Source organism: Myotis daubentonii, chromosome 1, assembly GCF_963259705.1.
Source record: "Myotis daubentonii chromosome 1, mMyoDau2.1, whole genome shotgun sequence".
In the NCBI taxonomy this organism is placed as follows: Eukaryota; Metazoa; Chordata; class Mammalia; order Chiroptera; family Vespertilionidae; genus Myotis; species Myotis daubentonii.
In genome coordinates this window covers 180521268-180538879 of record NC_081840.1, presented here as the reverse complement: position 1 = coordinate 180538879, position 17612 = coordinate 180521268, and positions in this window count along the sequence as shown.

Below are 17612 nucleotides of genomic sequence, written 5' to 3'. Positions count from 1 at the left end.
CCTGGTGTGGGACATGCAGGAGGCAGCTGATCAATGATTTTCTCTTATCATTGATGTTTCTATCTCTTCCTCTCCCTTCCTCTCTGAAATCAATAAAAACATATTTAAAAATAAATAAATAAGTGGGACTACAGCACATTAAAATGCTTCTGCACAGCCAAAAAAACCATCAACATAATGAAAGGCAACCTACTGAATGGGAGAACATATTTGCAAATTATATATCTGATAGAGGGCTATTATTCAAAATATATAAAGAACTTATACAACTCAATAGCAAAAAAACAAACTATCCAAATGGGTGGATCTGAGTAGACATTTTTCTATAGAAGACAGACAGATGGCCAATAGGTGTATGAAAGATGCTCAACATCATTATCATCAGGAAAATGAAAGTCAAAACCACAATGAGATATCACATCACTGTTAGAAGGGCTGTTATAAAAAAGACAAAGCCCTGATGGGTAGCTCAGGTGGTTGGAACATTGTCCTGATATACCAAGGCTGCAGGTTTGCTCCCTGGTCAGGAACCACACAGGAGTCTACCAATGAATAAGTGGATATGTAGAACAACAGGTCAGTGTTTCTCTCTCTCTCAAATTAATAAAAATACAATTAAATAAAATAATTTTTTAAACTAAAATACAAAAAACAGAATTAACTAGTGTTGGTGAGAATGTGGAGAGAAGGGAACTCTGCACTGTTGGCGGTATTGTAAATTGGTGCAGCCAACATAGAAAACAATACAAAGGTTCTTAAAAGGATTAAAAACAGAATTACCATATGGCCCACTAGTCCCACTTCTAGGTATTTATTCAAAGAAAACAAAAACAATAACTTGAAAAATATATGCATCCTTATATTGATTGCAGCAGCATTATTTACAATAGCCAGATTTTGGAATCAACCTAAGTGTCCATCAATGGATAAATGGATAAAGAAAATGGAGATTATATATATATTACTCAGCCATAAAAAATGAAATCTTGCCATTTGCGACAAAATGAATGGAACTTGAGGGCATTATGTTAAGTAAAATAAGTCAGACAGAGAGAAAGACAAATCATATCATATTATGTCTTTATATATGGAATCTGAGGCTAGGAGGGGGGTAGCTTATGGATACAGAGAAATAGATTTTGGTGGTTGCCAGAGATGGGGGATGGGTGGAATAAAACAAAAAATTAAAAATTAAATCCAATTACATTTTTGATCCAGTATATATCTTAATCTATATCTATGTATAATAAAAAGAAAGTATGAAGTGCATTATTTTACACTCTTGGTACCCAACATAGTATCATGCAATGGTTATATACAGCTCCCATCATGGTAGAAGCCCATAATGCACCCCAACCGACGATCAAATCCACAGCATGGGTATGTGCCCTGATCGGAAATCAAACCAGCCATCTTTTGGTGCATAAGACGATGCTCAAGTAACTGAGCCACACTGGCTAGGGCTCACCTTTTCTTTCTTATATTTGGACAGTGAGTTCTAATGGAGCAAAATAAATATAGGCCCTATTCTCATGGAACTTAAATTCTGGGTCAATGGTAGAGATTAGACTGTGAAGCCATTCTAGAGAGCCATCGTGCATGATTTACTCTAATTAAAGATATGTACAGCCCAATTTCTGTGTATACTATATGTCCCAGAGAATATATACAGGTAAATATTCAAGGATATTTTTTGAAGCTTCTTTTGTGTTGTTATAGTTATGGGCTAGAAGGTATTTGGGTGTCCATCTTTGGAAGGATGGATATATACCATAGAAAATTATACAACACTTAGAAACAACAGATTTGATATTCACAAAGCAAAATTATATAACTTAAAAATATAGTATATAGTAGAAAATGGAAGAAATATCATGAAATATGTACATATAACACAATAGCCTTTGCATAAATGAAAATATGTACAAAATACAAGAATATACATTTTGTAAAAACACAAATAAAAAGACAGAAAATGAGCACATTGGAATGTTTGCCTCTGTGGGAGAAGGAGAATGGGGAGTGGATTTTTTGAATAAAGGAAAAACCCTGGGTAAGGAGAGACAGAAAATAAGCACATAATTAAGAGAGACATTTTCCAATATTGACAAGCATTATAGATACTATAAAACTTAATGCTGTCGGTTGTGTGGAGGACTGCTTTTGAGAGGTGGTCAGATAAGACATTTCTGAAGAGGGAGCATTTGAGTGAAGCCTAAATGAGGAAGCAAAAACCCACCATTGGATGACTTAGGGGAGAGACATACCCTGCAGAGCGAACCACAAATGGCCAGGCGACCAGAAGGTGTTTGGTGAGTTTCAGGGGCAGAAGAAGACCATTATGGCTGGAACATGAGAGCATGGGAGAATGTGACACAGGTTCTGATTAAATGGGCCTGGGAAGAAGCTGAGATGCTGCTCTGCATTTTTCACAAGCTCCCAGGTGATACTGCTGCCGCTGATCCACGAATCACACTTAGAGCGGCAAGACCTCAGAGAGCAGCTCTGCCTCTCCTGCTGGCCATGCCAGTAACGTTCAGAGCTCCACAGGGTCTAAATTGGCTTGGGGGTCCCCTGGCTAGGGGGTGCTTATAGCCTAATGGGAAATCTTAATGGAGAAGAATATAGTTTTGAGGATTAGAAGATGAGAGACCATAGTGATCTCCTGTACGCAGTGTTGGAGCTGAGTGCACAGGGCAGGAGAGCAGGAAGAGCAAACAAGTACACTTCCCTTTCTATGACCTTGCACTCTGGACAGCCACTCATATGGCCTTTGGCTTCCCCCATGCCTGTTTCCCTGATATAAGAATCTGGCTGAGAATTTGCCTGTATCACAGCTTTTATGAAGCTGTTTTATAATTGTATGTTCATGTGCCTATTTAGAATTAATCTCTAAACACCAATGTGACCAAGATGAGCTTGTGGTAATAATTCAGTAGATATCCTATATAATAAAAGTCTAATATGCTAAGTGTCTGGTCATCTGGTAGTCCGTTCAACCAATCAAAGTGTAATATGCTAATGATATGTTAAGGCTGCTCAACTGCTCGCTATGCCGTGCTTTAACCACCAGGGGGCAGACAGTCAACCGGTCAACCAGTTTCTATGACGTGCACTGACCACCAGGGGGCAGATGCTCCGACCAGTAGGTTAGCTTGCTGCTGGGGTCAGGCTGATCAGGACTGAGCGAGATGGGCCGGGCACACCCTGGAGCCCTCCTGCAGTCCCTCCCCAGCTGGCCAACCTCCCACGTCCCTCCCCAGCCCCAATCATGGACTGGTGGGGTCCTTCGGCCTGGCCTGTGCCCCCTCACAATCTGGGACCCCTCAAGGGATGCCAGAGAGCCGGTTTTGGGCCAATCCCGCAGGCCAGGCTGAGGGACCCCACTGGTGCATGAATTCGTGCACCGGACCTCTAGTCACTTAATAAAAGAATGATGTTAAATACCTACTTAAGTATAACTTACAGCCAAAAGGGAATATTGTTCTGGAATACTGGGAAATAATTCCATTTCACAGGACAAACTTGTGTACAGTAACTAGACATGGGTTAGCTGTTTTGGCACTCAAATGCCATGTACCCAACAATGGAAATAGCACATAGTAACAGCTCTATAAATGCAGCCTTAGCTATAAATTTTAAAAGAACAACCATGCTTACCTAGCAATAGCTAGGACAATGTAAGCTGATTGTTAATAATGGCTGGGTTTTGCTTGTTGGTTTGTTTTGCTTGTTGTTTATGTGACTGTTACAATACTAATTTGTAATTAGAAGTAGTGACAACTTTACCTCCAAAGTAATGCCATTTTTTTAAAACTTGGCTCTTTTAGAGTATCATATCATGTACATATGGGCTATTATGTGTCCATCCTGGCATTTAATCAACAGAAACCTGCCTTGAACTATAGCACATTTAACATTTCATGTATCCGTTCAAGAGAAACTAAAACCATTAGGACCTCACTGGAGACTAAAATTTCTTATTTCCTAATCCCAGACTGTCTATAACTGATTCTTCCTCCCAGTAACTCCTCCAGACACCAGAAATTTTATTTAATCAGTCAGCTATAATATTTCCCTGAAATAAGGGTAATTGAGAATCCTGTTTAGTTTCAGTACTTCAATAGGTCAAATTGTTTTTCAGATTTTGCTCAATTTATGTAAACAGTGTACCACTAAGTGAGCTCATTTGAGGCCACAATGCCAGGCAGACCCATCTGCTCAAAGACAGCAAATAATAAATCATCTCCAGGCTTGTGTCTAGCCAGCATGTTGCATGAAGAAGCCAGTAAAATACACGTACATAGTCTTCCATCTTAGCACTTTGTCAGATGTCACTGTTTATTTCCATTTCCTGATCTTGCCAATGGGCATAACCGCAGGTTAACCTACACTACTGGACACTTTCCATTTCTCTGACCAGTTTATTTGTTACTGACTTTGCAATGTACACATTTAGCTTCCCTTTGGGGACCTTAATTGGAGTAAGCTACCAATTTAATTGTTAGTGTGATCCAGTTAAAACAGGTTATTTCATTAATGAAGCACAATAAAAATGTTTGCATACTTTGTTCTGGTCTCTCATTATTTAATTTTATAAAGGCCAAGGTTCAGTGATTATCAGGAACTGGCTACAGGATACACAACAGATTCTAGGCTGGGTATTTCACAAACATTCATAGAGTACACCTAACACTGAGTGGGAGGTCAATAAATATTTCTTGAATGGACATATAAATGTTGCTAGGCTACTTGGCTGTCAGACCAGAGGTGAACAGCACTTTGGTTTTTGGCAATTAAATAAATGTGAAAATATTTGAAGATCAATATTTTTAATTATAGAGTTTTATTAGAAATCTCTACAACTGTGATTACGAGTTATTTTATCTTTCCTTATTACTGAATGGCTCCTTTATTGAGAGACATTTCAGAAACTATATAATGAGCACACTCTCCAGTAGCTGATTGTAATGTCTCGCCCTTGAACAGATTTTATGTAGGAGTTGAGGCTTTATGGTGCTGGCAGAAGGCTGTAAGGGATTTGCAATAGAAGGAATGGAGGCCAGAGTTTGGCCTCAGGCCAGAAATTAATATCCAGTTCAAGCTGCAGATTTCCGGGGAAGCAGAAGTAATGTCACCCTTGTGGAGGGAATATGTTCAGAGGACTATGCTAGAAAAGGGGGTGGGTATCCTAACTATGTAGTGATTCATCTGCTGCTTCCATTCCCAACTGACACACCAGCTACAAGGAAGTGCTCTCTAGGCCAGTGATGGCGAACCTATGACACGCGTGTCAGAGGTGACACGCGAACTCATTTTTTTGGTTGATTTTTCTTTGTTAAATGGCATTTAAAAATATTAAAAAATATCAAAAATATAAGTCTTTGTTTTACTATGGTTGCAAATATCAAAAAATTTCTATATGTGACATGACACCAGAGTTAAGTTAGGGTTTTTCAAAATGCTGACACACCACACTCAAAAGGTTCGCCATGTCTAGGCAATACTTGCTGAGAGGGCAGAGGCTTTGGGAGCTTCTTGTGAGTTCAAGTTTGTTGACTCAGTGGTTCTTACATTTTTGGTCTCAGAAGACTTTTACAATCTTAAAATTAATGGGGACCCCAGCATACTTTTCTTTATGTGGGTTTTATCTATCAATATTTGTCATATTCAAAATTAAAACAGAAACATTTATAAGTATTTATTTATTTTAAAATGACTAATATAAAACTATTCCATATTAACATGACATAATTTTATTTAAAATAACTGTTTCCAAAAAATAGTGAAGAGAAAGATTTGTATTATGTTTTTACAAATTATGTTTGCCTTAGTAGCTGGATTTGCATGACTTCTGCCTTTAACCTGTTATAATATCACCTACCATAGAATGCCTAGGAAACTCCACTGACTGAAAATTAAAAAGACAAATAAGGTCTCAGTATATAAGAATTGTTCTGATCTGTGACTCCCTGAAAAGATTTTGGGGACTTCCATGGGTTCCCTGGACCACACTTTGAGAACCATTGTTCTAATGTATAGCATACTATGGTCCCACAGTGGCTGTTTTCGGGATCAGCTCAATGGTCCAATTGGCTTCCCCAAGCTCAGGCTTCCAACAATTGAAAAAAAAAAAAAGCTGTAAATTACTCAGCTCTGGGGTGCTTTCCCAATTCCCAAGTATAAGTGAGTAAATGAATGAATGAATAATGAAGAAAGAATAAATTGTTCCCCAATTTTCATGTTTTTCTTTTCTTTTTCTTTTTTTTTTATATTTTTTGATTAAGATATTACATATGTGTCCTTGTCCCCACGTTACCCTCTACCCCCCCCCCCGCTCATGCCCTCACCCCCCCCCCCCCCCCCGTTGTTCGTGTCCATTGGTTAGGCCTATATGCTTGCATAAAAGTCTTTTGGTTGATCTTTCCCCCTTACCCCTACCCTCCCCTACCATCCCTCCAAGGCCCGACAGTCCAATCAATGCCTCTCCGTCTCTGGATCAGTCCTTGTTCATCAGTTTATGTTGTTCATTATATTCCACAAATGAGTGAGATCCTGTGGTATTTATCCGCTCTCCAGTTCCATCCATGCTGTGGCAAATGGTAAGAGTTCCTTTGTCTTCTTCCTCTTCTTAAAGAATACCTTTCAGCATTTCATATAAAGTTGTAATCCCCATTATAAAGCTGTATGAGCTGAATTTAATCTGAGAGTAACAGAGATTAAACAAACTTTTGGCTTTTTTTATGATCTTTTATCACTTGCTCCAAAACCTTGTAAAATATGGAGAGAAAACTGCCACATGTTGGGCTTCTAGTCAGCTATATCATTTATTCAAGTATCCATTCATTGGCCAAATCATTCCTTCTACCAACAAACTTTTGTCTAACTATGGGGGTTCAAAACTTTAAAAGGCAAGGTCTCTGTCTCCCAGAAGTTCACAGTCAAATAGAAAAAGGTTGGAAATCTATAATACATGCATGCATTTATTCAGTATGCAGTAACCCATTCAACAAATATGTATTGGACACCTACTGTGTGCCATTATTGAAGCAGGTAGAAAGAACCATTTCTTGTCTTGTGGAATTCACTTAACTGGGGCTACAAACTTAGATAAGTAATTAAAATATACAAAATCACCGTAAAAGTGCCAAGTTCTATAGGAAGTTGGAAGAGAAAGTGAATATTTCGCTAGGGAAGTTAAAGATTTTTAGTTTGATAAGAGGCCAAAAAAACAGGAGCATTGATTCTGTAATTGAAAGATCTGGGTTCTAATGCCACCTCCACCCCTTCCTAACCTCTTTAAGCCTAAACCACAGTGCTCTGAGCACAAGCATGATCATGCCTGTGTAGTGCCCAGGGCAGTGTTGAGAATCAGAAGTAGAGAAGTGGTGGAGTTCTTTAGTGGGAATCAATTGGGCACACATTCTAGGTTAGGCAAACCACATACGTAAAAGCAAGGAGATGTGAAAGAACATAGTGTATCCTGGAAGACAATGAAATAAAAGAAAATTGGTAAAGCTGGTAGAGACAAATACCACAAGGTCCTTATTGAGGTAAGATCAAAATTTCATTGCATTTATTCTAATATCATTTCTGTAACATCTACAGAGGGAAAAAATCCTATCTAATAAAAGAGAAAAATGGTAATTGGCGTACGACGATACCCTTTTCATTGGCTAATCAGGGCTATATGCAAATTAACTGCCAACTATGATTGGCAGTTAACTGCCAACTATGATTGGCAGTTAACTGCCAACTATGATTGACAGTTAACTGCCAACAAGATGGCGGCTAATTTGCATATGTAGGCACAATGCAGGGAGGCGAAAGGGAAAGTAGGAAGAAGCCCCCTGCCACTGACAGTGATCAGAAACCCAGGGGGGAGCTAAGACCTGGGGGGCAGGGCAAAGGCGGCCCTGGGGCCGCCTTTGCCCTGCCCCCCAGCCATGATCAGAGAATCAGGCTCCTTTGCCGCCCTGGCCAGTGATAGCAGGAAGTAGGGGTGGAGCCAGCGATGGGAGCTGGACACGGTCGAAGCTGGCAGTCCCGGGAGCTAGGGGTCCCTTGCCTGGGCCTAAAGCGAAGCCCACGATCGCGGGGCCGCTGCAGCTGCGGGTCCTCGCTGCCCGAGCCGGACGCCTAGGCCAGAGGCCTCAGTCCTGGTCAGGGGCCGATCCGGTGATTGGTGATCGGAGGGTGATGAGGGTCAACTCCTCTGGCCGAGGCATCAGGCCTGGGCGGGGGCGGAGCCGGGGATTGGGGGGATATGATGGTCCCCTTGCCCAGGCCTGAAGCCTGGGTCAGAGGCGTCAGGCTTGGGCGGGGGGTGGAGCAAGCGATCAGAGGGAGATGGGGGTCCCCTGCCCAGGCATGATTCCTGGGCCAGAGGCCTCAGGCCTGGGCGGGGACCAGAGCCAGTGATCAGGGGGATATGGGGGTCCCCTGTCCAAGCCTGACACCTCTGGCGGAGGCGTCAGGCCTGGGCAAGGGGCCGATCAGGCGATCGGAGGGTGATGGGGGTCAACACCTGAGGGCTCCCAGTATGTGAGAGGGGGCAGGCTGGACTGAGGGACACTCCCCCACACACACACCCAGTGCATGAATTTCGTGCACCGGGCCCCTAGTAAGATATAAAGCCTTTGATAAAGTAAATAAAGTGATTTTAAAAAGATGCTAAGCAAAATAAGCCAGTTAGAGAAAGACAAGTATCACATGATCTCACTCATATCTAGGAATCTACAGAACAAAATGAACTAATGAACAGAACAGATCCAGAGACCTAGAAACATGCAACAGACTAATGCCTTGCAAAGGGAAGGCAGGGATGGGTTGGTGGGTCGGTGGGTGGGTGGGTAGGAAGAGATTAACCAAAGAATTTATATGTATATATGGATAACCCATGGACACAGACAATAGTGTGGTGAAGTTTTAGAGGGTGTATGGGGAAGGGCTAAGAAGAGATCAATGGGGGAATAAGGAGGACATCTGTAATACTTTCAATAATAAAGATATTTTTTAAGAGAAAAGTACAGAGGAGTAACTTTCTGAGTATAAGCCTAGGTAATATTTTACAGTTTTTAATAAAAAAGTGAGTCTGCATGGAAATCGGCTTTCCAGTGAGCTGGAGGCAAAAATGTGATTCAGAAATGCGTGACACTCACTGTTGTTTCTCCCTGTGGATGAAGTTGTGGCTTTGTCAACATTGGGCTTTCATCAAGTACCATAAGAATGCAACATACATAAACATTCTCTTGAACGGAAGGCCATAGATTATACATTCTTCAGGGATGGTGCTGAAAGTTTACACAAAAAAGTGCAGTGGTGGCCTGAGGCACCTCTGCCATGCAGGGACAATGCTATCAGAGCAGCTGACCCACCAGAAATGCTGGAGGCTGAGAGAAGCTACACTGTGTGACCAATTTCATCCCACGAAATATGGTATCTGCTCTAGCTTCTCAGGGCTCCTGTAACAAATGACCACAAACCTGGTGCTTAAAATAGCAGAAACATATCATCTCACAGTTCTGAAGGCTGGAAGTCTGAAACCAAGATATCAGCTGCTCCGTGCTCCTTCTGAAACCTAAAAGCGAGAATCCTTCCTTGTCTCTTCCTCCCTTCTAGTGGTGACCATCCATCCTTGGAATTCCTTGTCTTGTAGCTACAGCACTTCAGCCTCTGCCTCCATCATTCATAGCATTCTCCCTGTGTGACTGTTGTACAAATTTCCCCTTTTTATAAGGACATCACTCATATTGGCTGATAGCCCACCCTAATGACTTCATCTTAACTTGGTCCCATCTGCAAGGACTGATTTCCAAGTAAGGTCATATTCACAGATCCAGAGGTAAGAACTTCAACACATATTTTTAGTGGAACACAATTTGACCCATAAATATATCCTTGGCTAATTAATTTTAGAATAGAATCTAACAGTGTGTGTGTGTGTGTGTGTGTGTGTGTGTGTGTGTGTGTGTGTGTGCTCGCGCGCGCTGGTGGTGGTGAAAGTGACATAGAGCCCATCTTTCCACCTGTCCCAAAACTATCTGAAATAAAGCAAAGTCATAAAATCAATATAGCAGAGTGTCTTTGAATCACAGTGTTTAAAGTCAATTTAGGTATCATTTGTGAAGTGGGGAGTAAGTTGCTATGCCTATAAAGTAAGTTTGGGTCAAATCATGAAACATCAAAGTATTTATGCATGACTATTTAGGCATTGAGAAGTTATTGATGTTTCTAAGTAACAAATTGGCATGATTAAACTTATGTTATAAAAAGATTGCTCTGGCAAAAGAGTAACAAATGGTCCAGGGAAATATAAAGGCAGATATAACAATTAGGAAATAATTGCAAGAGTCTGAAGAAAGACACTGGCTGGGAAGGGCAGAGGATATGTATGTATATGGCAGTAAACAGGTATGATGGACCAATCACCATAAAGAGGAGAAAAGGTGAGTGATTAAGAAAATTCTGAGTGGCCCATTGGATGGGACTAGTAAGAATGACCAGAATTTATATCAACTCTAAGGTAATGAGCTTGGTTAAGTGGGTAGGACATGTCACCATTAATTGGGATAGAAAGGACAGGAGAAAATATAGATTTTTCTAAGGGGTGAAGAGAATAACAATACAATAGAGCACATGCTGTATGGGGATAACAAAGGCATGAGTGGCATTAAACATTTATGAAAAACTGCCTTTGGGGAATTAAAAAAGGACAGTAAGTTCCAGTGTCCTCTACCCTAGAGGCTTGCAGTTACTCCACACTCAAAATATCCCAAAGGACTGATTTTTCTCCTTCACTATCAACTTGCCCCACTCCCCCACAACCAGTTCTGTATTCTGTACCCTGGTGGGTAGCTCCATCATTTACCCATGTCTTTAGCCATAAATATGGATCTTTCCAATGCCTCTTTCTCCCCAAACCCTCATATCTAGTCATCACGTCTTGCTCACTCCATCATGTAAATCTCTTGATCTACCCTGCCTCTCCATTTCCATGGCTTCAGCTTTTGTGAAGGGCCTAGCCTTCTCTCATCTGCTCTATTGCCATAGGACCTTAACAGTGCACTTGAACTTGCTCCAACTGTACAGCCAAAGTGCTCTTTGCAAAATGCAGTCTTATCATATTGCCATGAGACTTAGCTTATCCATGTTAAGACATTTCCCTGCCCCCACCTCACTACCTGCCAGATAAAGTCCTAACTCCATAACATGATCTACAAAGCCTTGTATGTTTTTGATCCTGCTTATCTCTTGACTTTGTCTCCTTCTATATTGCCACGTTCTGAGTACATTTTGGCACATTTAAGGATTTGGTAACTTTAAAATCTCTGAATATCCACCTGGGTATCTTTCTCCACCTGCTCCCCTGGAATCAACTTCCTTTCATGGTCTTCCTGATAGCTCTGTGCACAAATAATTCTCTTCTCTTTCTCCTACTTCCTTGTCATGACATACAGTTACATTCACAGCAGTATGTATCATTTTTGAGGCAGCTGACTTCCCAAGACACATGCAACCTCCTTGAAGGCAGGACGGTCTAAATTCCATTCCACAAGCAGACTGAGCACTGTCCTTTTGCTCATAATACAAAGGTAAATGGGTTACTCTTCTCAAGAATATGAAACCTCTGGACCAAAGAATTGGATAGTTCAAATACTGGAAAGGAACTTATAGCCTAAAAAGTCAAGAACAATGAAAATGTAAAAAGAAAAAAAAATAAGTCAGTACAGTCAAAAGTGAATTATTACAGGTCAGAATTTTAAAGTGTTTTGTTAAAAGCCACTGCAAGACCTACAGTCCAGAGTAGCTACCATATTATCTAAAAAGCAAACCATACAGATCAAAACAGAACAAAGCAAGAGTGAATTTCCAAATATAAAAAATGATGACATTTTCTAGTTCTTTGGAAAAAGTCAGTGGACCAATACATTGCCTTTGACATTTTATTTGCACCAACTAAAGTAACTCTCAGTTCTGCTTTTCTCCAGTCAAAGTAGAGAAATGCTATAAAAACAAACGTTTTAAAAAAATAGTAGAGTAGGTAAGCTATTCATTTTCTGGTCAGAATTGACCTCCAGAAACATCTGACCTGGCTTCTGACTGACGGAGATATTTCCTCCACTGCCATCAACACCTATAATCCAACCACACTCATTGCTCAGAGGGGTTAGTGCAGTGGTGTCCTGACTGAGCTTACCGACCCTCTTATGCTCTCTCACATCCTCCTTCTTTGTTCTTAAGATCCAGTTCTCATTTTGGCTTGCAGACCACCTCGTGACCTGCCCCTGGCTACTGCCCCTAGATCTATAGGACGAAGCCTACTCTCCCTCTCGGTCTAAAACACCCAAACACGTTCCCTTCCCAGGGTCTTTGCTAAAGGCTAGATTAAACAAACAGGCTCAGCATGCCCACATCAGCCAAACTATCTTGAAATTATTTGATATTTGAAATTTCAAAAGAAAAAGCACAAACATATTTATGGTGGGAATCATTTTAATCTGGTGGAAGTTGCTTATACCTATTTTGTGGTTTAGTCCTGTTATAATTTTTAATTACATGACTATTATGCGTGTTTTGAGGTAGGGGAGATCAATAACCTCTTTTACAATTTAGGCCTTTTTTAGGTTTTAATCCAGTCCTGCCTTCACAATGTGAATAAAGGCTTCACTCTTCCACATATGGGTCACTCCTTATATTAACCCAGCCTAGAGAAGCGTTTCCTGGCATGCCTTCTCTATATCCTGCCTTTCTGTTAAAATACTAGTTTGTTTCTCTGTCTTCCTCCCATGGCCCTGGTCTGGGCCATCTTCATCCTTCACCTGGACTACTGCAACGACTTTATAACTGGTCTCACTGCTCCTACTCCTAATTCTCTCAATGCATTCTCCACACAACAGCAAACTGTTCTTAGATGAGGTCATATCATTCTCTTCTTAAAATCCTTTGATGGCTTCCCACTTCTTTAGAATAAAATCCAAACTTCTTCTCCTGTCCTGTGAGGTCCTGCATGGTCTGGCTCCTGCCCCACTGGGCTCAAACTCATTTGCTCCAACAGCACTGGCCACGAGCTCATTAAGATTCCAGCTCCATCATGTCAAGATCTTTCACCCCTCAGGGCTTTGCACTGCCTGTTTCCTCTGCCTGGAAATTTTCTACCTCTTCCTAAAATGATGGCATCTTTCATTTTTAGGTCTCGGCTTAGATATCACTTTTTATTTAAGGCCTTATCAGATTACAGCTTCCGAAGATGACCTCACTTTTGCCCTTTTCTTTGACCATGTGTTTTCTCATAGCATTTATCACAAGTTACCCTAAGTCTTTGATTATTTTTAATTAATTAACTAATTGGTCTTTTGGACTGTCTCTCATCCTAGAAAGCAAGCTCCACAATGAAAGGGACATGTTTGACTCATTCATTTTACTATTACCAGTGCCCAACATACTAACTGGCTCATAATAAGCCACCCAATACACATTGATTAAATGAGTGGCCCCTTATTTGACACTTTATGTTATATTCATAGAAATTTTTACAACTTTAATTATATTTTTATGTGTGCTTTTATTGACTTCATATCTTTTTCTTCACTAAAGTTCTGTGAGAACAAAGATCAAGTCCATTTTGTTTAGTGATGTATTACTGGGGTATTGCAAGTAATGAGGCTTGTAACATACACTTATTCAATAAAAGAATGCATTAAATAATTATCAATCAGTGAAATACACTTAAAAGGGGTTCAGACAATCCATTGTGTTAAAGCAAATTTACTCTGCTTTTAATAATCTGAACTTGAGAAAGGCAAGTTTCAGCAAGTAATGATTCAGTATGACCCATTTAATTGCTTAATTCCATCCATAAAAATTAGATCTAATAACTGGTCTGTTGAATAGAGATTTTACTTTATTTTTTTTGAATCACTGATCCAGTCTTGTGTGTTAGCATCTGCTTCAAATAGACTATTTGTTCATGGGGACAGAATGTACTTAAAAGCATTAATCATGTTTAACAACCCACTCCTTATGGTTTGACTATTAGCATCAGTGTAATTTTGATAGAAAGTTCCACTTAAGAGGTTTCCAGAACTGAAACTGGAGTGCAACTTTGACCCACACTTCTGATCTGTGGAAAAATTTTAGTGCCATCGTGTCAAATGACTGTTGTGGTAGGTGGCAAAAGTGGCCACAGAACCCTGGATCTCCTCCCATCAAAAGGCGAGTCTACTTCCCTCTTTGTTGAATTTGTGCTGGCCCTGGGACTTGTTTTGATCAATAGAATATGGCAAGAGTGATATTGTGCCAGTTTTAGGTCTCAGCCTCAAAAGATCTCACAGCTTCTGCTCTTGCTCTCTTAGGAATCTGCAAATGCCATGTGAACAAGCTTGGCTAGCCTGCTGGAGGGAAGAAAACACATGGAGAGGGACCCTGGTTCTTTCACATAGCCAAGCTGAAGCCAGCATAATCAGCCAGCCTGGCCAACCCACCAGCTATCTGAAGATGCAAGAGACAGCCCAGCTATATTAGTTTGCCAAGGTTACTATAACAAAGTACAAGACTGGGTGGCTTAAATAACAGAAATTTATTTTCTCAAAGTTCTAGAGGCTAGAAGTCTGAGATTAAAGTGTTGGCAGGGTTGGTTTCCTTTGAGGTCTATGAGGGTCAGTCCCAGGCCTCTCTCCTTGGCTTATAGTCAGCTATCTTTATGTTCACATGGTTTTCTCCCTGTGTCTTCATGTTGTCGTCCCTCTGTATGCATCTGTGTCCAAATTTCCTCCTCGTATAAGAACACCAGTCATATTAGTTTATAGTGCAACCTAATGACCTCATTTTACCTTAATTACTCTGTAAAGACCCTCTCTCCAAATATGGTAACATTCTGAGGTACTGTGGGTTAGGACTTCAATATGTGAATTTGAAGGGGCACAAGGTGGGGGGCAGGATGAAGCAATTCAGCTCATAATACCAGCCAAGATCAGCAAACATAAGAACTGCCCAGCTCAGCCTCGCCCAAATTGCTGACCTACCAAATAGATAGCTAAATAAATAGATGTTGCTTTGTATTCCTAAGTAACTAATACAACCACCCTTAATTGAATTTCAGTGTGTCTGCTAGTTGGTTTTAAGACTGTGGACTGCCATAGTCCATTCGGACAGCTGGTTTAAACAACATTTACTTCTCAGATTTCTGGAGGCCAGAAAGTCCAGCATCAAGGTACTGGCAGTTTTGGGGTCTGAAGGGAGCCTGCTTCCTGGTTTCCAAGATGACCTGTGTCTTCACATGGCAAAAGGATGAGGGAGTACCGGGAGCCGGTCCATCAAGGGAGCTCTCTAGGGTCTCTTTTATAAGGAAAGTAACCCTATTCATGAGGGCTCCATTGTCTGTGCTAATCGCTTCCCAAAAGTCATATCTCCTACTCCCATCACTGGGGCTTCTGGAGGACACAGACATTGAGTCTATAGCAGGAGACTTCCCAGATATTACTAAGTGAGCTACAAGAGTTATGTGGTTACATGGAAAACTTGCTAAGATAAACATTCACTGAAAACATGCTTAGTCTCTCTAACATTCTAAGGGTGAGCCAGATGTAATTCACCACACCTATTCAGTTGTGTGTTTTTTTCATGTTGTCCTTTGGGAAGTCCAATGGAAGTGAGCATGTTATCATCTGAAACTCAGATCTAGTACTTTCCAATCAACATCTCTGCCTAAAGTATGTTCTTCAAAGTATGTTCTTGTCCAAGTTTAACATGGCCTGTTTTTAAAAATATCAAATCAAGCATGCCTCATAGTACCCTCACGTAGGTAGAAACCATGGTTTATTTATTTTTATGTGTAACGTTGCATCTCTAAATACTAATATTTTCACCAGAATAAACTGAGTCTTGTGAAATTAAAGTTCATGCATATCATAAATGTTTCCCCAACTGAGTAAATATTGAAATGAGCAATTCTACTTTTTGACAGAGAGTGTTAAATGTGCTGGATCATCAAATGTGACTTAGTAGTCCAAAGGGTATCCTAATGTTTTTGGCAATATTTCGAAGCTCTGATGTATCTTCCAGCCAACTGTTGTTTTGAAGGGCAGTTTCTTCACGTAGCAGGAAGTTTTTCTAGTTAATTCATCTTTACTCAGAGTTTCATATTTTCTTCTTTCAATGTTTCCTACATATTTAAGCACAGCTAAAATTGTGACCAAGGAATGTTTTTAAAATCCTATCTGGTTAAGTAGCCTTATTACTCTCATGTTAGGAAACTGATAACTCAAGGTTCTAACTTTTTAAAAAATATATATATATATGTCTTTATTGATTTCAGAGAGAGGAGGGAAACGGTGAGAGATAAAAACATCAATGACGTGAGAAAATCATCTATCGGCTGCCTCTTGCACATCCCCTACTGGCGATCTAGCCCGAAACCCAGGCATGTGCCCTGACTAGGAATTTAATCGTCACCTCCTGGTTCATGTGTCGACCCTCAACCACTAAGACACCCCAGCCAGGTTCAAGGTTCCAATTTTAACTGAATTAATCTCATTCAAAATCCTGTCATGTTGCCCATCTTCATTAAGAATTTTATGTGAAAAATACTGAGAATTGAGATGTTTATGCTTTTGAAGGAGAAGTGCTCATGCTCCAAAATGTAATTTAAACCTAAGTCAATGTTATGAACAATTTAATTTTCCCTTTAAAAACATTTTTGCAGCCCTTGCCAGTGTGATTCAGTTGTTTGAGCCCTGCCCCATACATGGAAAGTTCGCCAGTTCAATTCCAGTCAGGGTACATGCCTGGTTTGTGGGCTCAATCCCCAGTAGGGGGCATATAGGAGGCAGTTGATTGATGTTTCTTTTGTGTTTCTCCCTTCTTCTATCTCTCTAGAATCAGTAAAAACTTATTTTAAAATTTTTTTTGCAAAAACTTAGTTTCTTTGGGATTCTCCACCATAGATCATGGACAATCCTACTGTCAAAAGAACCACTGTGCTCTCATCACCACAATTTCTCACTGTATTGAGGTCTAGTTTACTGTTTTGCTTCAAAGTGTCAACATTTTCCCCTTGTGGTTGTCTGGGAAGATGGCGAGGTTTTGCCATTTCTTGGTCTTTACACTGCTTTCATTTTTGCATTGGCTTTAACTGGGTGTCTGCCATTTCCTATGTTCCAGGAAGCCTGCTGTTTCTACTTGATTCTAATTCAGTTTGTTAATATTCAAAGTTTATCTGGTTTATGGCTGTAGATTAAGTCCTAGATAATTTCATCTATGTTTGTAAATTGACTTTACCAGATAAGAGCCTTAATGTCAACATTAGGCTGCCCAGAAATTCTTTGTCCTTTGACTTTTTATTTTAATGGTCTGTAGCTAGGGAAAGTTGACTTAGCATATAAGCATCTCTTCTTTGGCTGAAGGCCTCTTTCTGTCTTTCATCTCTGCTAGTATAATAACTTCTCTCCCGCTTTTGTTTTGTTTTTATTTTCTTTTCACCTTTGCACGTTGTAGGGCATGAGAGTTCTCCAATTTTACTTTGCTTTCCTCCTCACTCTGGAAATGATCTAGCTCCTTCAGGGTCTCTTTCATAATCAAATTTTCTTGATTTTGCCAGAACCAACAAGGATGTA